This window comes from Phaenicophaeus curvirostris, chromosome 9 (genome assembly GCF_032191515.1).
Source record: "Phaenicophaeus curvirostris isolate KB17595 chromosome 9, BPBGC_Pcur_1.0, whole genome shotgun sequence".
NCBI lineage: Eukaryota > Metazoa > Chordata > Aves > Cuculiformes > Cuculidae > Phaenicophaeus > Phaenicophaeus curvirostris.
This window is the reverse complement of record NC_091400.1, coordinates 3,689,139-3,714,037: the sequence shown is the minus strand read 5'-3', so window position 1 is coordinate 3,714,037 and position 24,899 is coordinate 3,689,139. Positions and strand designations below refer to the sequence as shown.

General features: G+C 38.2%; 1 long non-coding RNA gene across 1 annotated transcript in view; it reads right to left on the bottom strand.

The window, feature by feature from the left end:
* Window positions 1-622: 622 nt before the first annotated feature.
* Window positions 623-24,899, bottom strand: part of LOC138724375 (uncharacterized) — a 104,161-nt gene continuing 79,884 nt past the window's right edge. The window contains exons 2-5 of the long non-coding RNA XR_011338011.1: window positions 7,517-7,673; window positions 5,399-5,501; window positions 916-1,000; window positions 623-674 (exon numbers count right to left, since the gene is read on the bottom strand). This is a non-coding gene — a long non-coding RNA (uncharacterized lncRNA). The remainder of the gene's footprint in view (window positions 675-915; window positions 1,001-5,398; window positions 5,502-7,516; window positions 7,674-24,899) is intronic.

Below are 24,899 nucleotides of genomic sequence, written 5' to 3'. Positions count from 1 at the left end.
AGCTAGGCATTGATTGAAGTTTAGCCCACATTTCCAGTAGTGAGCTCCTAAACTTCCTACTTTTCAATTTAAATTTTTAGACAGACAGTATCATAAAGGTTAGATATAAAACAGATACCAACATAAAAGGTTACACAGTAGCGTTCAGACATTCCTTCTAATTTCATGGGGATCCTTCATGCTTACAAACTCCACATTTGTATGCACATGAGTATCTAAGGCAGCTTTTTAATTTCCTTTAAATGCAGGACAAAGTGCAACATGGAACTAGTGATCTTAAAGATCTGCTCTAGTGCTTTCCTACTACAGGTAACCACAGTAGATTTCCTATCACTGCTAATGGTCATAGACACTCTAGATTATAGAAAAACAGCTCCTGCTACAGAGCTCCATCTTCTCCGCTGATGTGGCTGTGTTAGATGCAATGGTTCCCTGAAAATGCCAGTTCCAGCATGCATAATTTAAAAAGACTGTATTCCAAAACATGATCTTACACTGTGTTGCACAATAAGTGCTATACTACTTCTCTGAGAAGCAACCAGAGTTCAGGTTTCCGAGGTTGTTTTGCCAAGGCCAGTATCGCCCAGCACAGTATCTCAGAGGGCACACTTTCCTCCTCTTCTTCCATCTTTGATTGAAGGTCTTCAACTCATGGCACCTGGGCCACCCCCAGCCTGTTAGAGATAACCACATGGCAGCTTACACACAGCCCTAACAGGGGTGGGTCCAAAAGCTGGTCTCTCTCCTCATTTTTCATTAAGTCTTGCTTTTAATTTTGGTGATGGTGCAGGTAAGCGTCACAAATACAGCAATTCCAAGCTGCTCCCTGCACAATAAACACTATAGTGCTGTCTTTCTAGAAATACTTTCCTCTTCCACATTAGATCACATCTTTTAGTGAGGGAGCAGGCTCACCTGCATCACACAAGTCCACGTTGGAAGGAGAAAAATGGTCACAGCTGCACGTAATGTTTTACAGGGCTTTGATGGTGCAGGCCACCTGCAATTGGAACAAAAAGAGCAGCTGTAAGAGGGCTCCAAAATATTCCACTGAATCCTCCAGTTTTAATAACCAAGGTGATTCACTCTGATTTTTTTTACTCATTTGCAAAGGTTTCAGCAGTAGATAAGTTTATGAATTCAAGAAAAGGAATGAATTTTCAGAAACCTTCTTTTAAAAAGCTGTGTTTTGGTGAACTCCACATCTTCCTGTCAATACAGATACTAGGAAAATACTCAATTGCAAACATGTTTCCATTCACCTTTAATTAAGCATCACCAAGCACTGTAATTATAGGTAGACAAATTCAGGAGGAAAAGCAGATGGAAATTCCTAGTGGGGCCTTGTTCGTACAATATCAGATGGACATATAGCTCCCCCGGCTGCCAGCCCTCATGACAACAAATTGCTTATATCCTGTGGGACGAGGATCAAGAAAACACAGGCACTTATGGAGATCTTACACACAATATTTGGGTTTGACCCTCTTAGTAACAAATGGGTAATTTGTGAAAGCAACAGTACATTAATGTTGCATGGCTCTTAATCAGGAGTTGTGCATTACTGTACGTAGGTGCATTCACACAGTAATTAATCATCCTCTCCTGGCTCCATTATAACATTCATCATAGATACTCTATCCAGGGAACAGCATTCCCTCTAGGTAATGTTCTTCTGTTTTACATACCATATATCTTCAGAAAAAAAATCAGGACATGATTATGTACTAGAAAAAGAAACACATAAATCCCAGGTTGTCAGAGCAACTTGTTTTCAAAACAAAAAGATAATTCTGAAATTCTCAGGCAATATCTGATTAAAATAAGATGGAACTTCAAGAGGATAACTGCTTCAGTGTATTAGCAGCAAGATGGACAAAGTCCCAAGTTATTTAGGGAGAGATGCTTCTTTGAGCTCACCATTCTTCGATATAATCTGGCTCAGAATCTCTCCCTGTTTAACTAATAAGTAGGCAAAACTGCCACGTGAATTGATACTGATTTTGAGAGACTTGTAAAGTTAGTATTTGGCCCAGTAATGAAAAAGTACAAGTTAAATTTTTCAAATAATAAATACCCAATTTTTCAAAATACTCATACAGAGAAAGGAAAGAAGTAAAACATGTACTCTATCAATTATTCCATTATCCTCTCCCTATAAAGAGAAGTGGTCAATGGAGGATAAAAGCAAATATTAGATGGATTCTATTCTTGATCTTAGCCAAAAGACTGCTATATCTAGTGCTAAAAAAAATGAATTGAGGTTCATAGAAATCCTAAAAATTATATAGAAAAGACTTAAAAGGACATGTAGTCCATCTCCAGGGGATCTTTACTTTTTCTTGCCAACAAGACCTTCAAGAAGAAATATGAATTTATTTAACCTAATAGTTCAAACCAGTCCCTTTCTATGTATTACACTGTAGAAGGAATGTAAATGTGCATATAACATTGCAGTATGCTATCAATATGAGCTAAGAAAGCTCAGGATTTTTTCCCCTCTAAGTATCTTTCAGATCAAGAATCTAAACTATGAGACCTAGTACATCAGACAAAGCAATACAGATAATTTAGAGTGCAGCTATTTCAGACTACGCCCCCAAGGTCGCCAACTGCTAAAACAAACCCAAAATCTCTGTAGATCTAAAGGATTCCTCACAGTCAGCATTCAGACCAGAACAATCCACTAAGAATTCCCAAATTCAAGACAAAAGGCAAAAAGAATAGTGCTGACCACTGTGTGCCTCTGAGCCTCTCAGGACAAGAATTGACTTTCAAGCCTTATATACAGTCATGAGTATGCTGGCGACAATAAACACACAATTAATTTAACATAAGCCTAATATAGGTCTTTGGGTTTATTGAGAGTGCATAGAAAAGTATCGTTCCACTAACTGAGAGCGATATTCTTCAGGGGACAAGCTGTTCAGTACAGAATGTGCCAATTAACATAGTAAGGAAAATTACCAGAAGGAATAACCCAAATTAAACAACAAAATATATTACAAGGGAAAACAGAGCTAAAATTTGTTAAATACAATTTAACACATATTTCTATTTTATGTAAAATAGATATTAAACATATATATGTAAGTATTGTTTTTACATAATACATATGTATACACTCTTTCTCCAGACTATCTTTTGATCTCAGATTCCCATCTCCTCTGTGTCTTTTCTAAAGATATAAACTACCATTAATCTTGACAAGTTTCCATTTAGTGGAATATTAAACTCCAAGCAAAAGATGAGACACTTACCTTTTGGGCAAACTGTCTTAAAATTTCATTTTGATAGTAAAAACTTGACTTTTCAGTTTGAACTACTGCTTCGTTCCATTGGCAGACCAAAAAAGACAGAAAGGCACAATTGTGTAAAGTAAAAGACTGAAACTATTATTACATCTTAATAATATAGCAAAGCCTGCAAAAAAATATAAATTCACCGATTCCATTGTCCTTGCCCTTTTGCCCCCAAATGGGAACATTATTTCTTTCAGAGATTTTATATTTTACTTCTTTCATGTCTTTGTTGTGAAGCTCTATTGATTTTTTTCCACCTTCTCCATATGATGTTAACCAGCTTTTAGAATAACATATAACAATTTAGGGCAGTAAGTGAAAAAATACATCCAGCTGAAATTGCAGGGGGATTTTCAATAGAGAGACTATAACTACCCAAGACACAATTTGGCTTGTATACTGGAGCTTATGAAACCATCTTTTGGAAAAACAAAAAATGCCCTGTGACTTTTATGCCAGCCTAGATCTGTGTGCAGCTTTAAGATTGTCACTATTCCCAGTTTAAATTGCCAGTACTTTTTCTTTGTACATTTGTGAATGGTTTGCTTGTTGGCTACACAAACAATTTCCAAGGTGTCTTGATATTTTTTTGACTTATTTAACATGGACTGGCAAACCTGAATCATTGGGACACAATATAATATTTAAGTGACATCTTGAAGCAGGGTCACAACTATAGTACCAATACCTAGAGAGTCAGTATGGCAAGTGTATCCCCACTATACAGAGAGGGGTCTATTCCAGAGAGTGAAATTTGTCACTGTGTAGTCAAGCAAAAAATCCTAAGTGCCCCTGCAACCAGAATCAAGCAAAAAAAAATTTGGATAGATGGCACATGTCTTCTCTGTGTGTTCTTGGAATCACAGAGTACAAATCCCATTGAGTAGATGAGCAAGTTCAGGAAGAATGTGTCCATGTAGTCTCCGTAAGCATCTAAGTATAAAGGTTATTCTGTGATCACCAGGCAATATGGTTAAAATTACGATGAAGCTGTTTGTTATTGCCCTTCCCCTTTTCTTCCCTGACGCATTTGAGGTTATGGACTCATCTTGGCAGAGTACATTAAAATAAAAGGGTATATAACTCAGTAATCAGTCCTGGGAGCACTTTCCTTCTTGGATTCTGAATTTGAAATATCTGCTGTGTAAGCAGATGTTTATAGAGAGCTGCAAGGAGGAGCTAATGTCCATATTCACTCCAAGAAGATTATGTAGTTGCATGTAAAAAATGAATTTGCAGAGCTCTAGAGAGCTTAAGTATATTACTTCTAGTAAAAATAAAACTCATTGAGCAGAGGACCCGAGGCCAGCGCATGCATTTGTACTAAGAATATCACTATAACTGCACACCAGCTCTGCCTACAATGTCATATGGAACATTCGTGGATTTTTTTCTAGAACTGGGGTCAAGTGCTTCCATAAGATATTTATTAAAGTAATCTATTGATTTAATTGAAGCAGAATCTAAAAGTAGCCTCTTGGAAAATAAGTCTAATTAGCCCAACCTAGTCCATCTCATTCTTGAGTCCTTCTTGGAACTCAAAATTGAAAGATGACAAAGATGGGCACAGCTCGCACTGGCCAGTCTTCCCCTCAGATCTAGCACTCAGATGTAGTCTGTTGATATTATGAATGTTGAGTTACGAAAAACACAGTTATTTTTCAGTCCAGAGGGAGCAGAGGTACCTACCTACATGCTTATCCTAGGAAATTCAGAAGCAGAATGAAAACCTTAGTGCACTGTTTGACAGTGTTCCTTGAACACGAACTTACACTTTTCACATTTATTTGAAGGGAAATTTGAAAGAAGATCATAGAAGTTAATGGAGGTTCATTATTGCAAAGCAAAGTAAATGAATCATCCTTGTTTTAACATCTGTGAACAGTATTGCCCTTCCTTGCAAATGAAACATGAGATTCTGCTCAAGTTTTAATGCTGTTTGGCATCTGTGCGCATACTGCCGGGGACATTCAGAACCATTTACATTAACCATTTACATTAACAGCAAGTATTATTTTTACTCTAAAAAAGGGGACATATCCTCATTGATATTCAGCAAGTGGTGCATTGGTGCAACTAAGATATAATTTACTCACTTGTCTGACCGGATTACATTGCTCCATGCTTTTTGTAGTTTCATCTGTGAAAAATCGAACTTTAGTTCTGCTGTTGTCATTTCCCATAATTCTTTAAAACAATCTGTGGCAAAAGGAGAAAAAAATAGCTCCAATAGAAACTGCTTCTGGGGATGGTATTTGAAAGGACATTATTTAGAGTTAATGAATTAGACCAAGAAGTTTGTCATATTCCTTACATGAGCTGTGAGTCAGACTTTGTATATAAGTATTTCTTCCATTTGTGTACTTTATAAAGGCCATGACTTGCTTTGTTCCCTGGGAACCCTGCAGTGAAAGCATTTGTCTTCAGAAGCACACAGCTTTATTAGGCTGCATGAGCAATATTTCCAGTTGTTCTTCTCAACCTTTCATTTTGCTCAGCATCAGCAATGCACCCACCCATTGTCATCCCTATTTAGGGCTCCCTTAACTCAGCATTGCAGCCATCTGAGCAGGACAGGAGCTCATCAACTCACAGAAAAATCCAGAGGAGTTCAGCCTACACAAGGATGGTAGGACTGAGCCATTACATATTTTAAACATTCACAATTAGGACTTGAGTGCAGTAAAAGAGAAAAGTCCCAAAAATAGAGGTTGGGGACACTCTTTCCACTCTGATTTCTTTCGTTGATGTAAATTTTGAAACTCCCTCTAACAAAGAGATAATCAAGCTCCAAAACCACATTTACCTTCAAAAGTCAATTACAGGCTTTCCTACACAAAACTGAGTTAAAGTTTCATCTCCTGGGTCTATAAGCACTATCTAATTTTGCTTCTTACTCTTGCTATCACAATGTCACGCAGACCACGTGTCACTTTTGGTAACTAGCTTTTCCATGTTACCCAAGCCAACAAGGACATTGCTCTTGATAAATGACTATTTAAATTTTAACTGCCTCTGCCACATTTTAAATCATAAACTGTAACTGGATGTTTTATATACATATAAGAGAAATATTTTTTCTCATAGCCACAGTGAAATGTTATTTTGTTGAAAATATAGGGAAATTGAATGCAATCCAAATAAAGTATTTTTGAAGCAGACCTCAGCCATGTAGCGAGAACTAAAAATCAGAGGCTGCAAGTAGGGGATTATAATGGAAACCATTTTTCCAGTTTTACCCACACCTTTTGTTCCTATTCATGAATCCCATTATCACTCATTTAATGATTGTAAAGTAATGATAATTATTTCTGAAACGGTCCAAAAAATTTCCCTATATGATTCCATCTGATGTTAATAAAATGTAAATCATTACATTAAGTTGATAATATTTGCCTGGTTATGGAAAAAATGGACTCAATCTTCTTTCTCCCCACCCTATATAATTAAAAATAAAAAAAATAAGAAACCAATTTTTAGCCAAGCATTCATCAGAGTACGTATTGTTAACAGGTGTTATGTATTTCATTTCACATGCATACAGTGTTGGAATGTGAAACTGTAATATTGCTCCTAGGAACAAGTAGCATAATTAAAATTCTTTGAGAGTTTGATTTCCTGAGTATTTTCTTCCTTTAAAATAACTACATTGTAAACAAGAGCCAATTTCTTAGATTTGATCTATGGGCTGTACAGCTTATGCTTCAGGTTCAAAATGGTGATTTAGACAATAATGCATAACAGCTGAATAGTTATTTATAATAGCACAGCACCTGCAGCAGATTGTCAGCTGAAAAAGCAAATCTAAATGCTTTCAAATTCTCTTGTGTATTATAATAGGAGTAGTAGTGGCCACTATGGATACAATAGTTAGGCATGTAATGTAACTTTTGTTTCTGATTGCTTGCCATTTTCTCAATTTTATTCCTTTAAGAATGAAAATGTTCATACTTGGTGTCAGTCCATATGCATTTTTAAAAGTTCGCGCACAATTTAGCTTTCTCTTAATTACGGGGGTGTGTCAATGAAATTAAATATTAAATAGAATATCAAACTCTTTTCTCATAATTTCAAGATTTTGCCCATTTCCTAGACATTTGTATGTAAATAATTAACACAAGTTTGGGTTTTTTTCTTCATCTTGATTAATGCTATGGAGCTCTCTGGAAAAAAATGGATCTAAAATTTTAAAACAATTAAGACATTTTTCTCACCTCAGTATGTAGCAGGATTTTCCTATGAGCCTGCAGCTCCCATTGGCAGCAGCTCCCATTTAAAATTCTGAAATTGTGCATACGCAGTTTTCTTTTGTATTTGGCCCCCTCTTGGATTCAAAAGAGCATTGATCATTTGTATGATGATGTGATAATTCTGCAGTGATCTGAAACACATGTTAGGAAGAAATAGAACAGCTTGTTGCAGCAGACTCAGGACCATACACAAACTGTTAGTGTGCAGATACAACCTCCACCCACAACATGAAGTCTGTTTAGATGCACAATCCACCAAGCAACGTTCAGATTTCCACCAGAAGGAACAACTGGTATGTGAATGTACAAAAAGCATTCCTAACATACAAGCACTCTAAACCCATTAGAATTTTTCAAGGCAAGATAGAGTTTTAAGTCCTCTTTTAAATATCTTTAAAAGTACCTCTTTGCTTCTTGAGTGTTACAAGGCATAAGATTGGTAATGTGTTTTGAGATCTTCAGTTGCAAGGTGGCAGGCAGTATACGTACAATGGTACATTTCTATCAGAACAAAGTCATATGAGATTCTAGTAACACTAACAACATAAGCAGAAGTAGAATCTGTCTCCACATGAAAGGAAAAATAGTTTTCAAGGAGCTAATTGCTTTCAAATTGAAACAATAGAAAAAGGAAAGAAAGAAATGACTCATGTATGATAGAAATAGTTGTAATGGAGGCTAGAAGCAATCCATTTGCTCTGGGGTGATGGAATGATGTCATTGTCAATTAGCATGACTACTTAGTTTTATAACATCCATCTACTCAATGTATGACCTATTTTAGTGTACAGCTACAAAATCATCTTTGGAGTGCTTCCACTGGAGCCAAGGGAGTTACTTCAGGAATTAGCTTGGCCAGTGAAGTAGTTCATATATGACAGAAGTACTTACAGAAACTTAGTCAGAAAAGAGTAATAGCGAGAGATTCAGTCCTACCATAAATCTTTTGGCTTTGTGCTAATGTTATTTATCCACTCAAGATAAGGAGGACATTATATAATGTATGTATATTGTGTAATACGGGATAGTGACTTTGTAATGCAAAGCAACTTATTTTCATCTGCTAGATCATTACTGCAAATTTTTCTCCTGGGTTTTGACATGTTATAAATCTTTACAAAGCCAATATTTGTTCTCGTTATCCTTTACTTCTGTTTGATCCACGCTACTTAAAATGTATATTAGTATACCGTAAGACCACCAAGCTTTATGCGACTGCAGTAGGACATTTCCACTTTGAGGAAGCAGCTGATACTCCAACATCTCAGCCCACCAGTCTAGCTGGAAGAGACTCAGATGTTCCCCGGACATTTTTCACACCCCAGTTTTGTATCACTATAAGACACAAAAGTTTTAAATTGATTGAAGCACAGCTTGAGACAGCCAAGAGGAGCTGTGCCTGTGGCATGGTGGCCCTCCAGCCACCCACTAGCAAATTGCTGGGGTACGAGGTGTCACTGCCCCTCCAGCATCCCCCTCCCCAGTAGAAACCAGTGTCCCTCGAGAGCAGTACACACTTCTCAAGCACGTTGGCAGTAACAGATGATAAAGCAGCTTTTGGCTGTTTGGAGGACAGCTGACTCAGGGTCTGACTCACATCCCGTTCAGCCTCCCATCCTTCAGTTGCGCTTCTTGGCATGGCTTTTGTAAATGTTACAGTAAAACGAATACTAGCAGTATTATCAGCCCCCTGCCAGCTGATGACACCAAACCAAATGTGGCCACTTTTACCAGCTCACAGAACTGACATCTCAAACACATGGTAAGTTTGCATATACTGGTTCACCTGGATTTTTTTAATATGTTCACAATATTTATTTCACAAACTCTCCATTCGTCAATAAAGAAAAGATTAAATGAAAAAAGGGGTAGGCTGCTACTCACTCTGGAATGATTTCAGGTTTGGTGAGAATATTTGGGCTTATTATTAACTCTTTGCTTGTAATGCCTATACAGTACAGAAAGTTGTATTTATCTGGGCTTCTGCCTAGGCCAGCTACTCCTTATCAGTAAACCTGTCTCTCTTCAGTGCAGCAGCATCGATATCATTGCACTCAACTCCCTCCCTAGAAGAGCAACTTCATGCCAAGGGAGTAGCTTTGCATTCCAATGCCAGGATTATTTGTGTGCTGTATATTATTCCGACTACCTCATAAAATAACAACATTGAAAGAAATAAATGAGCTTGCAGGACACCTGTCTTGTTCCACTTGCCACTGAAGATCTGCAAACACAGCCACAGCCTCTGACAACTCCTCCAGGTTATTACACTTTCACTGTAGTTTAATGTTCTCTTTATCTAACTGTTACTGTGGCCTCTATCACCAAAAGATCAAAGCAGGTGCATGAAAGCACAAGCTTGCTGCTGCTAGTGACACTTCAGCTAACTTGGTCACATCTAATCACAGGGTCCAACAATGCCTATGCCTGATGTCTCTTTGTCATCCACAGACCTTATGGAATAATTTTACTGCCTATTCCAAGCTGAACCTCAAGCCAGTTAAACTGGCAACATTCGTGTATCCCTGGAGTCAAGAAAGCTGGAAAAAAAGCAATCCAATACACACACAGGCTGGTTAACTTTGCCTTTCATGCGTTTTTGTGGTTTTGGTCAAGCCATTAACAAAGTTTTACAAAGCTAGTTCAATATAAAAAGAGGCACTCAAAATTTCAAAAGCAACCAAGCATTAATGTACCTTAGACCTCAAAGTGTTTTTAAACATCACCGAATGTGGGTATCTGAACCTTTCATGTAACTTAAATTTTCTTTCAAGATTTGTCTCTACTTCCTTCAAATCCTTGATTTCGTTATGTAATAATTGCTTATACTTCCCTGGCACCTTCTACGTTCACAAGGATCTTCTAAAAACCGTGTCATTAAAATTTATAAACCACAAGTAAAGCTGTAAAGCTTTTTTCCTACAATAAGAATTACTCTTCTAGCATTGCATATATATTTGTATGAGGTATTTATTGGATTTAATAATCGCTACTCTGTGGGAAGCCCACAAAAATTAAGATGTAGCTGACATCCATTTATCCAGGAAATTCTGATTAGTGGAATCTCACATAAGAAATATAGAAAAGTAATGGAGTTTTGTACGCTCTTTAGGAATAAGCTCTGGAGATCTGGATTTTCCCTCTTTGGACAAGAGCCTCCAGGGAATTTCAGCTCATGAATTAGAAACTTTTGCTTTTTTCTCTCTTTTTTTTTTTCATGCCCATAAACCTCTATTCTTCAAACACTAACAAATAGCTGGCAATGGGGTGCATCCTTTATTTTTAAATAGTACTTAGCTCCTTCAACAGTTCACTGACTAATAGTTTCTGGTTAATAACATGAAAGCATTAAGCACACATTCTGCATGCATTTCACCCAGGATGAATTCTCAATCATCGTGCGTGAATACTGCTGTTCACCAGATGATCACATCTAGAGGCGCTGGTAACACAGATGACTTTTCCTTGCAGCGGGTAGCAAGGATTATAAAAGCCTGCGCCTATATTCCACTAATGTTTGTGTAATGACACATTTCTATATTAATGTCAGGGTTCAGTCTGTGATCCTATTCTGTTCACACAATCTTACAGACAGGCACAGAAGAGCTGTCTTGGGTACATAAGTATCAGTGCCTTAAACAATAATGACCCTCTCCTGCAGCAAGGACGCTGCCTTACTCCTTATTGCAAACACATGGACATGGAGCAGTCACTTTTTTATGCCTTTCTAGTTACTAGCACCACTCCTTTTTGGCAGGAATGAGCAACACACCACAGCAGAACAGCCAGCAGCCATGACCAGTTGCCAAGCCTTCCATGTAGCTAACAAGAATGTGAGTTTTTGCTTCAGGCTCCAGAAGATGTTAAACCCTTTGCATCTTCCTCCTCACTCTGGTAAGCAGGAAATGCCTTTCCTCTGCCACATGCATTAGGGAAGGTTTGATGAATGATGACCCTGTACCATCTTGTATTTACATCAAAGTGGCAGAATCATGTTGTTATCCCATACCATTTGATTGTAGTCATGGTGCAACTGAATCCTCTACCTTGGGCAAACATTTTGAGCTTGTCAATCTGCCTGACAGCAAACTGACACCAGATACTCCAAAAACCTTATTCACTTTATATAGATTAAAGCAATGTGAGCCCACAGGTCATATTCAACTACTAGAGGTAAATAGTTTGTTAGCAATAATCCATCGTATTTCAAACTATTTGGCAACAGACAGAGAAATGCTTAAAAGATGCTATAATTATAAGGCTGAGTAATTTCTTTACATTTCTTTTAATAGTATGTATTTTAAAGTGCCCTCTGGGAGCAAAAAGATGTTTGTAGAGATAAAGCTGGAGGGAGTAATACATTCATGCCAACACGTGTAGCTGAACCACCAATTTTGTTTTATTAATTTAGTTGCTGGATTTGTTCCTGATATCTACATCTGTATTATCCCCTCATGGAGGTGGATGAGTGGGCGGAATGAGGTTGATTACAATTGATTTAGTAACCAAAGAGTAATTTTTTCCATTGTTTGTTCAGCACATTACTAAACATGTGGCTTAATTACAGTTGCCTTATGTTCTTTTCAGTCTGGTATCGCTTATTTTGCTGAGACACTGATTTATGCAAAATATTAATTGAAATAGAAAACAGACTTACTATGAGAGCTGACATCCATGAAAACATTAGTTACTCACATTTTACACAGAGTCTATTGGACTTCTCAGGGGAATCGGTGGTTACAGTTTCATTTGGAACAACACGGGCTCCCTCCTTCCAGAAAGAGTGGTAGTGCATGTACTGCATCCTGGAGAACAGGTCAGAACTTTACCTTTTCCGGCAGCTGCAAAGGGAAATCCTCAAAGTTCTTCAGTCAAAGTCTCAAAAAAGTGCTGAGGAAGCTGTTCTATTTCAGTGTGATTGCAGTAATTGTATGCAAATGTCTCATTAAAAGTAATTCAACTTTATATAGCTATAAATAAGCTACTGTGCTGTCATAATGTGTTTCCAGGCCATTAAGTAGTACAATAAAGATTCATAGATTCTCTCAATAGGTTAGGCAATCAAAACACCCTGCACCCCCACCCCAAAATCAAGCAACTATACATTGAGAGATCCTGTTTTGTTTTCATAGTCATCTTAGTAATTAATCTGTTTGGAATAAATAATTCACTAAATATAAATAGAAAATAATGATCAGTCGCAGAACTCAATACATGCAGGAGGAATGCTTCTGTGTCACATGTCCTAGTCAGGATTTTAATTCAAACCATTGAATTTTGCTGTCTCTTTTTCATAAACCAAATCTAATATACAATCAACTTTATGAGCAGATAGTCAGGATACAGAATTAAATGGTTTTGCAGACAGACACATAAAATCCTTCCAAATATTTTTAGGAGAGAGTAAGAGAATTTTGTAACCTTCACTGCCCGCTAATAGGATTTAGATATCCACAGCGAAAGGATCTAAATATTTCCTGGGCAACAGCCTCTGCAGTTATATTATTAATGTTTTTAAATAATACATAGCTAATGCACATATCTCTACACTGCAGTACAGAGATAGTCAGAGAAACCAAGACCAGACACTGAGGGGAAAGGAAAAGTGAGCAGTGATATCCAAGTCAGCAGAAATGGCAGAGAGGGATGCAGATACCATCAACTGCCAAGATCGCATCCAAGACCCTGGCAAGGGTGAGACCCAAAGCAAATCCAAAAGTGAAATCTGAAGTTTGGCCTGTGAGGAGGTGGGGGTCTACATACATAGATTGTTGGTAATTGAAAGTAAGATACGGGAATCAACACGTTTCCTGAGACGAATGAGTATAACAGGCTGTGTTGTGGGGCCACGTTGGGGTGTTAAAAGAGATGTGTTGTACATCTTTGCCTTAAACTCCAATGATTTTCTGGAATTCAGAAACAGGAAGAAGTACTGCTAGACTCAAAGGAGATGGAGAGAAGGTGTCCTTTGTTGCTAATGTTAAAAAGTTCCTGAAACTTCAACTCTTCTCCCTCCTTCCTTTCCCCTTCTCTCTTTCTTGCAGTTTCAGGTGCCACAACATACCTGATCCCAGCTTTAGTGTCTGTAGATGGACACAGCGCAGGTTAAGCGGGGCAGTATACTGATTGCAGCAAAAGTAGCTGCCACCACCCCTAACTCACCCATTTCTGCTCCTGGTTGGCCTCTACACATTTCTAAGCTCTTCCCTTTCATGTCCAGCCAAGAGAAGAGCTACGTTTTCCCCACACTCCTAAGGAAGCCTGTGTTGGAGCATAGTGGTGTTTGCCTTCTCTGTGAAGGGCTGACTGCAGCTGCAGCATTTATGCAGCTCACTGCTCAGTGTTGCACCCTGGAAAGGGAAGAAAAAGAAGGGCATAGTGTTGCAGAACTACTGGAGCGTAGTCAGCTCAGAGCAGATACCAGGCACAGAGAGACAAATCACCAGGTCTCCAAACAAGGCATCTTCTCCTCCCCAAGGAAGTTCTAAACCAAGGAGCTAAGCCTGAGCAATTCCTAATCCAGGCAGCTCCTAACAAAATTCATAGGCAACAGGCAGGACCGACAAGCAGGATCTGGCTTTGTAAACCTTTGAATGTTGTTTTGAGATATTCTTCAGCCACAGAAGCCTTCCCCATGTTCACATCTTGCATCCTCCAAAGGTTTGTAGCAGCCTGTTAAACATAGTATGATACACCCCTAAACCTTTACTCCCCTTGGAATGGAATCACAGTATGAGGCAAGAGGTGATTTAGTGATACAACAAGTATAGTGATAGTTTTCCAGAATGCAATTATAGGGGAAAAAAAATGCAAACCCATCACAGTCATCCTCACACAGTAGTTTGGAAACCTGGACCAACAGAAGAAAAATAAACCAACAAAGAAAGGAGAAAAAAAAAAAAACAACAAAAACCGCCCAACTCTAAAATGAATTGTTAATTCAAGACTGCAATATAACCTGTATAAAATATTTAAGCTGTTTTTCTATTTATTCCTGTTATTCCTGAACTTATAGTGATTAAAATGCAGCCATAATACACTGTGTTGCTCTTTTTTTTAATCACAAATGCAATTTTAACCAAGTAGACAAACACTAGGAAATTAAAGTGAATATTTATATCCATATAAACTTCTTAATGGCAACATTCTCGCTGTGAGCACAGCAGCTGAAGAGGGTGGATTAAATTATTTTGGCCAGATCCTGTTACTATTGTTTTCATTGGCAAAGTTCCCGCTGACTTAATAGGAGCTGGATCAGATTCTGACTTGAATAAAGTACAATTCTCAGATGCATATATAACATAATCACTGATATTTCATGCATACACTTTAGTTTCCGTGTCTGTTTTCCCTCTGTGAGTTTAACTAATGCTCTGAAAAAACTAATCGGGTAAACTATATACCAGTGATTAAAGGTGTGCAGTCTTGTGTTTCCAGGATTTGGGAAAATTTGTGTTTCACTCATATTTGGGCTCAGAAACCACAGCCTGAATGACATCCGTCCTCTTAAGTACAGAGTTTCATGTCTTCGTATGTTTGGTTCCTCCTTTTGCAGGCTTTGCAATGCATACAAATAGCATTTATTTAAAAGGCTAGGGAATTACAACACATTTGGCAGTAAGCAGATGCTGTTGGTATTATATTTTCTCTCTCTCCCTCCCCCACATTTCCATCATTCAGGAATATTTAGAGTATCCTGAATAAGCTAGGAAGAAGCTCTTGGGTTTCATCCCTTCTGTCTTGAACGATGATCTCATACAGAAAAGAACAATAGGACAATGCTGTTCTCTGAGCCTCGAGAAATTTTAAGAGGACACATTAATGTACAAAGGACACTGCTTGATTAAAGGTCTTATATTAGAAGTATTAATTCTATCTTCCTGGACAGTGTGCTCCAATGATCTTCAGGCAGATACTGCTCAGCTTCCTCTGGAATGTGACGGTTCCCCTTCAGCAGGACTTGTTCTGGCACATGCATCTGACTTTGCTCTGCTCATCAAGCCACTTCTAAAGATCACCAAGTTTGTGCTCTGTAACAACTTGCACCTACCAGACATGAAGTTTGACACCTGATTACCTGATCTCAGATATACACATAGCTCCAAGAACAAGAGAACACCCCTGGAAGGAAGGACAGTCAGAACACCAGCGTTCAAGCTGTCCTTCAGGATACCCTGTTCCTAGAAAAACCAAAGGTGATATTGTAAGACCAAGAGGTTCCCACAACTGCCAGAGCTAATGGGAATTAGTTGTGTACTCCCCATGCTTTGAATTAGGCTCTGGTTTTGCAAACAGAGGCAAGTGGGTTTTCCAAACAAGTACTTCAGCTCTGCAGATATTTATCTGTGCTGCCTAGTGGCCCATCGTTGATTCAGTTTGGGAAGGCAATGTTACTCTAAAATGACAGTGTAATTTCCTATGCAGAGGCTGTTTCACTGTATGACTCATCTATGTATTGTATTCAAGATGTAAGCATGAATCATAGATAACTGAAGGAAGAATGCAAATGAATCCATTAAATTTTATTTTTTATTATGCTTTAAACAGAGCAACTTTTTTTTTTTTTCTCTCTTGACTGTGAAACTTACTGGAAATAAATTGGATCAAATCCAGTGGAGAAATTTTTGCATTATATAAAGCTGCAGGGTTTTTTGTTGTTTCAACAGGGCTGAGGATGTGGGGATAGTTGTTGGTGGAGCTGATTTTTATTTTTTATTGCACTAAGCATACAACTGAAGCTTTAAGGCAAATGTCATCATCAGCAATGTAGTTAACTTCTTTTGTTTGCTTTAAATATAATGAAAAAGGATAAAAAAATAGACTGTTGCTGATCGCTATTAGGTCTCAGTGTAATGGTCTGTAGGCAAAATTCTAAATACAGTAATTCCAGGGTTAATACCTAGTATCTAATGAATGAGTACCCATTTGAGACTTTCACTGCAGACCAGTTTTAAAGAAAGTAACCTGCTGTAGCAGATTAACCCTATAGAGTAAGGGAGTAATTTAGTTATAAGAATGGAGAAGCCACTTGTGGGGGGAAACTTCTGAGAGGGAAAGGTGGTGAGCACCAGCAACACTGAGTGAAAGAATGAGCCAGCCGAGAATCAGGGGTTCTCCACCTGACTCTGTTACTGACAGTGCCTGGAGTACCAGAGGAAGAGAAGCTGGGGGACCCACAGCCCTGCAACAGATCTTGGGATAATTTCTTCAGTCTCTGGTGACGCCTGCAAGGAAGAGGATGGTCAGAGCTGAAGAAGGACACGTTGCATGGCTGGGATGATGAAACTAACCCGTTGGTTTTTCTTATGGACCTTGTCACCTTTTCCACAGAACAGGGACGATGCCTAATTCCAAAACCTGCATATATCTATGACCACCGTGGCTTTTTATCTCCGACTATCTAGTCTCTGCACTGCCATTTGATTTTAAAGTGTGATGCCAGCATTAACTATTCACTTACGACTGCTTTGAACTTAAAAGGGGTACAGAACCAAACTAGTGAAATTTGCCAGAGTAACAATATTAGATACAGAATCAAAAACCTCTTAATTATCAATACTGGAATTTTACCATAGTTTTATCTTGTCTCAGAGCTTTGGTTCATTACAGAGAACCCAAATAAGAAGGCTCAGGGAGGGGGTTGATATATATTACATTGCTGCTGCTTCTTCTGTTTTAGGACTGTAACACTGATTCAGAAGAAAAGAGACTATTATGCGCCTGGCATAATGACCTAAACTCAAAATACTTTTTCCTGGAATCCCTGGGGCAACAGGACATTTATTCCTTCGACAAAATTAAACTGACAATGTCAGCTTAATATTCTCCCATAAAGAGATTAGGATAGCTTGAATTTAACTGCATTTTGGGATTCAGTAAACATCTACCTGTACAAATCTCTGCTTTCTGCAAGGACCATTGCTAAGTCTGATACCTTACGAGTAGAGGAATTTTATAAGGTAACTGCCAAAGTAATAAAACATAAAAATGCAATGCTAGCTCTAATATTTACTTTATGCTTTTTTGAGACATTATGTCCTGAAGTGAAAAATAAAATGTAAACATCATAAATCTGAAAAATCTATAATTAAGAACAACACTTGACAAGATCATATTTTTCCAGGTGACAAACAAAAGTCACTTTTAAAGGAATCTTCCACGGTGATAAAAAAACCAAGAAAAGAGGTAAAAATTGTTCTGTCTTCATTGGCAGAAAACACGGCGGGGTTTTTGTTAAGTCCTTACAACGACTGCACTGTTGACTTGGCACACACATCAAAGACTGACAGAGCTGATTCATGTTTCTGTGCAATACAAACAATAACAAGGAGGCCGGATCTGAGTGGCTCTCAGCAAGTAATTGAAGGTAGCACAAACAGATTCTAAAGAACAAGCGGCACACTGTTCCACTGTTAATAAAAAGAATTGCAAGCTAGACATGCACTTTGCTATTTCATGTTTTCCTTCAGTTATTTAATTTTATAAAGCCCTTTTTGCCTTCAGTCAGAGACTTTCAGAGGCTAACTGGTACAGTCACGCTGTAAAAATCACTGATTTCTCATAGCTGGTGGGATAGTTTTGCACTAACTGGTATCAGCTCCCACAGGTCACCTGCCTCCTCTTGCTGCAGAAGTGAAGATGCCTTGGCAAATAAGTACACGAGTACACTTAAAGGCAACAAAACCGGCATGTACCTTACTTGATTAGCTATAGCTGTGGTGGTTCTTCTTAGTCATTTCTGATTTTGGAATACTGTTCTAAATAATATAGTACAAACAGATCTGGTTTTAAATACAATACCCTTTTCTCTGCTACCAAGGAAACTGAATAGGAAATTACTAGCATCATAGCAAATTACGCTGGGTCAATACATAGTACTTTCATTTTCCAGATGTCTGAATTCAAGTCAAGTCATTTCCTCTAAAGATGTTCATATGTATTCCAAATTAATAATGCATTTTCTTGTTACATTTTACGGAAAACTATGCTAGCATATTTTCATACTGAAGTCAGAGGCAATACACATTTAAAATTGAGAAACGCAGGAGCAGTATGTGGGGGTGAGGGTGGGTCTTGATAGGCAGATAAAAATTAACTTTTTTTTAGTCAAAATACTTTGGTCACTAAAGCACGGATAGTTGTATTTATCTCCAATATACCTGATCTTAACTTGATCTCAAATATTGTCTGCAGATACTTGGACAGGATGGGGGGGAGAGGGAGTCTTACTTGAAACAGAAGACGTAATATTTATAAAGTTAAGTGCTCTGAATGCAGCACTGATGAAGGATATAAAATTCTAACTTCCTTGAAGTTCAACACATCTTAAAGTGGGCAGTAATTTCTAAAGTAAAAGAAGAAAGAAATCAAAAGCTTATAAAAATGTTCTGTTGAAGCTGTCTTCACCATAAACGTGTCATTTTTTACTAAACATACTAAGTGTCATAAAAAACTTTCTGTCAACTCGGAAACACAGCCCAGGGCTGCACTTAAGGTGCTGTTAAATATTTTGAATCTCTACTAGCTTACATCATATGGAGCCAAGATAATTTAGTTTCAAAATTTTTTATTGAAATAAAAATTTTGTCCAGGTGTTCTCAATCCCTATAGGAATTTTTACGCTCATTTTCACTGAAAATTAGTTGAAAGCAAGTCTCCGATTTGAGAGCTTCAGCATTTTAATCTGTGAAGTACTCATTCAAACAGCCCATCCAGGAAAGAAAAGCAATAATCACATCTGGAGGGAAACAAAGCGTAACTCACCATGCTGGAAACCAGCCAAGACAGGAGGGTCAAGTGTGAAAATATTACTGAAATGGCAGCACAATATTCTAAACACATGCTGTTAACAAGACAAAACAAGGTTGAACATTATTTCTGTTGTCACAGATCATTGCATAGGAGACAGAAAGAAGAGCGGGGACTTGTCAGCTGAGGGTCAAATTAGTTGTAAAATCACAGGGAGCAAGTCCTTTGAGAGACAATGGGAAAGTAGCACTTCTTTTCATCAAAATCACAGCTTAACCCAGTTGGTACTCCAGCAGGGAAGGGTTAAGTATTTGGAAGTTGTTTTTTTCCAATAAACGCTTTAATAGTATATTCCTGATTTAAAATACAACCACACAAGTTCAAAGCAAATCAGGCTGGAATGGTAGAGGGCACTTGGAATGCTACGCACACCAACGACAGTTTAATATGTCCTCAAAAAGCAAATATAACTGCATGAGATGAATGCTAAAGCACTTCATTATGTAAAGGTTTCCATGATGCATAAAATTATTTGCAACTAACATTTGAATATAAGTAAGTCACTCCAGCTCAAGGATGTGGTATTTTAGACACTGCTCAGAAATAAAGGAGTAACCTTTGCCACAAAAAAAAAATCAATTTGAAGAAATAATTTTTAAAATAATAATTAGATCATCTCACAAGTAAATTCTCCAGTTAATAATCCTGCAGTCTGCAATATGAAATGCAATCTGTCATGACATCCATCACTACCCTCCTAAAAAAAAAAAAAAAAAAAAGGTTCCTATGACTGCAGACAGACAGAAAAACACTGACTTTCTGAAAGGGACAAGATGTCCAGTACATGACATGGAAGATGAGCAAGAGGTGATAAACTGCTTTCAAACGCTGGGTGACAATGCATTATAGTTCTTGCAAGACATCTCTAGGTTTCAAGCCTGAAAAAATGAAGCAGAATTTTTGCTAAGAACCTCTTGAGAAGATTCTAAACTATTCTAGATCCAAACACTAAGCACAGCAAATGGAAGTCAGTAATTTGATGAGCTTTCCACTTACGGATGGAATTCTGAGAGAATTTCTGAGTGACACCAGCTGTAGTAAAGTGGAATCGCAACTAAATACTGAAATGATGCTTCAAGACCAGCTACCAATTCTGTAGAGTCCTATGAAGGCCAAGTGACCCATGAATGCAAGTTCATCAGAAACTTTTGCCTTTGATATATAGTTAAAGAGAAAAGGGGTTTTGCAAAAATCAGCAACATGCAATGTTAGAATACAGGGACTTGAAATATCATTGTATGACTGATATTCATTATCAAAATGGACTTTTCCCATCATAAAGCAAATGTAAGACCATGTACAGATAGATCTATGGAAACAGACAGTTCTGGCTCCACTGCAAGTCAACCCCGAATTCCTGTGAAGGTGACAACCCTTAAGATGAGAACCCCTGAGTTCAGAGAAGCAGGAAGGGGTAGACTTATAGACAGCATTGTACAACCAGACAACGCAAGTACCTCCAGATATGATTGCTATCTCCTGATATCACAAAAGAGATTTAAAATAAGTTAGCCTGAATGGATCCAAATTGGGAGGAGATTAATTTTATATCATTACCTTACCACCTAAAACCTCAGAGCTACTTTAATAACACTGGTTTCCTGAAAAGAATATTTTACTAAGGGTTTGTGCACTCTTTTGCTATTCCTCGCCAGGGCCAATAATCTGTTTGGAAATTATTCTTTCTGTAAAGCAAGAAAGCACTACTATGTGACAGCTTTCAGTTTGGTGACCCCCTTGATGTTGATAACACACTTTGAACAATAGCACACAATACAAAAAAGTGAACAGATTTTCTTTTTCTTTAGCATACAAAGCATACATTAATACCCAAGGGCCAACGGTCACTGTAAAGCAGATCCCTCTATGCTATAAATCCCTCAAAAATCTAGTTTCTGTAGAAGGAAACCACTGTACAACACACTCTTTGGAGGAGGTCTAAGAGGTAGATAGAAGACTCAAACAAATCAGAAAACCAGGGGGGGGAAAAAAAAAAAAAGAAAAAGCTTAAGAAGTTTAATGAAACAGGATGAAAGCCCGATTGATGAGACACATTACTTCTGTTCCTGTCAGCTTAAAGAAATTTGCTGAAGCACAAAGTACATATAGTGGCAAAGGAAGCATGCAGTTAACTTCCTGATGAGAGAGGGAGGCAGAGTGTTCATCCTTTCTTCTATTAGCCAATAGTTAGCGGCGGTGAGACTTATTTAATCTTGTGTTTGCTCTGACAGCAGATAAAATTCAATGGAATTATATTCTGTGCTGCTACCCTGCAGTTGTGGGGCAGCACTGAATAGGGTATTGTCCTGCTTGGGCAGCTAACTTCTCACGGTTGTGCTTGAGGGCCAGTCTCTCTAGAGTCCTTATGGTTTTCCAGCAGGCAGGAGAGAAGACATAATACGTTCCTCTGAACTGGCACATGTGTGTGTTCTCAATTCCAGTTTTATCAATGCAAGATAGCTTTATAAAGCATAGCATGCAAATTCTCCTCTAAATACCAAACTTCTCCCAACCATTTCCATCCCTGCCCTCTTTCTCTGAACTGCATCAGAATGCTGTGAACATATTTTTATTAGCGTCACATAAAAACACTGTGGTAAAACATTTTCATTACCAACAGCCTCTTCTGGAAATCCATTTTGATTTTCCAATACTTCGTCCCTTCCTGATTCCATCATATTCCCCCTTCTCTACTATAGCTTTACAAGCCTGCTCACACTCACTTCTAACTCTTTGACTCACAGCCACTGTTTGTGATGTAGACGATAAGGGATTGTTCACCACAACGCAGCAGCTCCCACCTACACTCTTTAGAGCAAATCAAGAAAGATGTTACGAAACTGTTCTGCCTTAACGCACGGCCACAGTTCACAGTGAAAAATAAAATCTGCCAATAAAACAAAAGAACTGTCCATAAGCCTGTGCACCTCCAGTCTGGAGGCATGAGCACGTTGGGCTGCACAGCCTGGAGAGCACTCCAGAGCTGAGGATCTGGTTATGTGTCAAAGCCAGGCAGATCCTGGGTTGGGAAACATCTGACCTCCATCAGAGGGAACCATTGCTGAGGAGACTTTAGCAAGATAAGGAGCACAGCAGGCTCAAGTTATCTTCCCCCACCGTACCCCGAAATATCCCTGAGAATAGGTAAGCACAGATTTTCTCTCACCAAGAGAGGAGGAATCCGTGCTTACCTTGTTCTCCACTTTGTATGTCTAGAATAGCCCTCTGGATGTTTCACCTGGGGGAATATCTGACTGTGCTGCCAATATTTGAGTATGTTCATCAATCATAAAAAATAAACCTGGTTACAAACTCAGCTACACATGACAATAATGTCAAACTAATTAGATTCTTGATAGAAATTTGCCATGTTTTATCACTTTGCGTTGCTTTCAATACCTGATTCTGGTCTTATGCCAGTTTTGCTCTGGCACAACTAGTTTGACTTCAGCAGAGCTAATGCTGATTTGTAGCAGCAGGCAATCAGAATAAGGCTCTTATTTTTCCTTGGCAATGTGTCTCTAGGGAAAGCTTGTCCGTCTCCAGCAGCTGTTGCTTTTCTACATCTGCCTAACTTTCCTTTTTAATGTCCATTTTTTCAGGTTTTTTTTCCCGTGTCAATCAGTGTGAGATAACATCATTCAGTTTTCCCTTTTGCAATCAAGTTTTAGCAATCACAGCCAGATGTTGTTTTCGTTACAACTGCAACCCCTTTTCAATAAAGTTTCAATGTTTAACTATCAAAAGCACTCTTCACTTTCCTTTCAATTGCCAGATCTTAATGCTTTCATAATCTATTTCATCCTGACATCCTGTCTGTCTACAAATATGGCATGTTTGATCACCTCTGAATGTTTGCCTTTGTGTTCTTCCACTTTCTTTTCCTGTACTTTACCCTCAAACCAGGTCAGGCCAAAATACTACAATACATTTGTCTGTCTAGAGATATTTAGAGATCATTAAATAGCAGGTGGGGGAGGGCAGATGAAAATTTATCGATTTCAGGATCTGAACTTTAAAGCACTGCTTGATCCTTTTCTTTCAAAATTCTGCAGATATCGAGGAGAGATATAGTTGATATATTCAGTATTATACTCCATGTCTATAGGGATAAGTTCCTTGACAACCCAACCTGCATTTGATTTTTGTGTTATAAAATACAGACAGTTCAGCATCTAAGGAAATGATTCTACAAGGGATGAAAAAAATAAAATACTTTAAACAAAATCACCACCTCCACATTGTGCATTGCTCAGGGGCTCTTACGTGGCTACATGGTTGTGCTAACAAGAGGATATAATCTTACTCAGGGAGGAAAGTAAGAACAGAAGGTCAAATTCCTCACTGCAGAATGAGGGTTTTCACGTGTACAGCCAAGGTGTGAGGCGTTCAAGTAAGCCTAGAGCAGACATGATGAACAAGTAAGCAGAATAAAATTTATCTCAATGATTCCATGAACTATGTAATCATTCCTGTCTTGAGTGCAGGCTACGTTTCCTCTCACCAGTTCTGAATCAGGAAAGAAGAAACCAAGGTCAAGCCTTTACTATTGTATATTTGCCCGTTCATGGCAATTGAACAATGACTACACTTTTCTGAAGGAGACGCCTGGCTCTTAGAAATGTAGGTTAGTGAAACGTGCGTCAGATACAAAAAAGGAGTTTCAGAGCTAATCCTGTATTCTATTTGATTATGGGATTAATTCCCAAATGGTGCTATGTATGAGCAGATCATCGTCATATGATATTTCCTCTCTGTAGAATACAAGGGTTCTTATTTAGGCTCCAATCTCATGTTCAGCCGTGGCAGTTCTTATGTCCAAGAAGGTAGGCACCTAGTTCCAGTGAATTAATGATACAGGCTACATCCATATAGATAAGATTGAAGGAATGGACTTATTCTGAAGGAAATTCTATTCCTTAAAAATAAACTTTAAAAGGATTAAGCATTAGGCTTTGATCAGCACTGGCTTTACTCTGCGGTGGATTGAAGAATCTAGCACATGAAAACAACAAGAAGCGAGACAACGAAGGTATTTGCCATCAGGTGCCTCGTCATTACCTGCATTGGGACAACTGCTGAAAGAAGCTGAGGGTGGCCTAGCAGCTGCTAAACAAAGGGCAAACCAGCTTAGAATTACATGGTTTATATCAAAGATTTTTCCTAATCTTTTACTGCAAAAAGAAACCCCAACTTGTTAAATTAGACCACAGCTCATGAGTACATCAGTGAACATGACTGAACAGCTAAGTAAATTACTCAGCTCTCTTTTTCAAAATCCCATTTCCATTTCAGCTTCAACAGTTTATTTGCTAAGAGCACTGACATTTAACAGAATTCTTTATGTCACTTCTGTAAGACGATGTCCTAATTACAGTAAATGCTCTCTGTACTTTACCAGCAGCTTGATAAAATTGATTTTTCTTTTCATTAGCAAAGGAAACAAAAAATTAAAGCCATGGTTACAGACAGGTTGGAAAACAGACTACGCTTAGGAATTGCTATAAAGAGGAAAGTTTAGAGAAAGACAGGTCTAAAG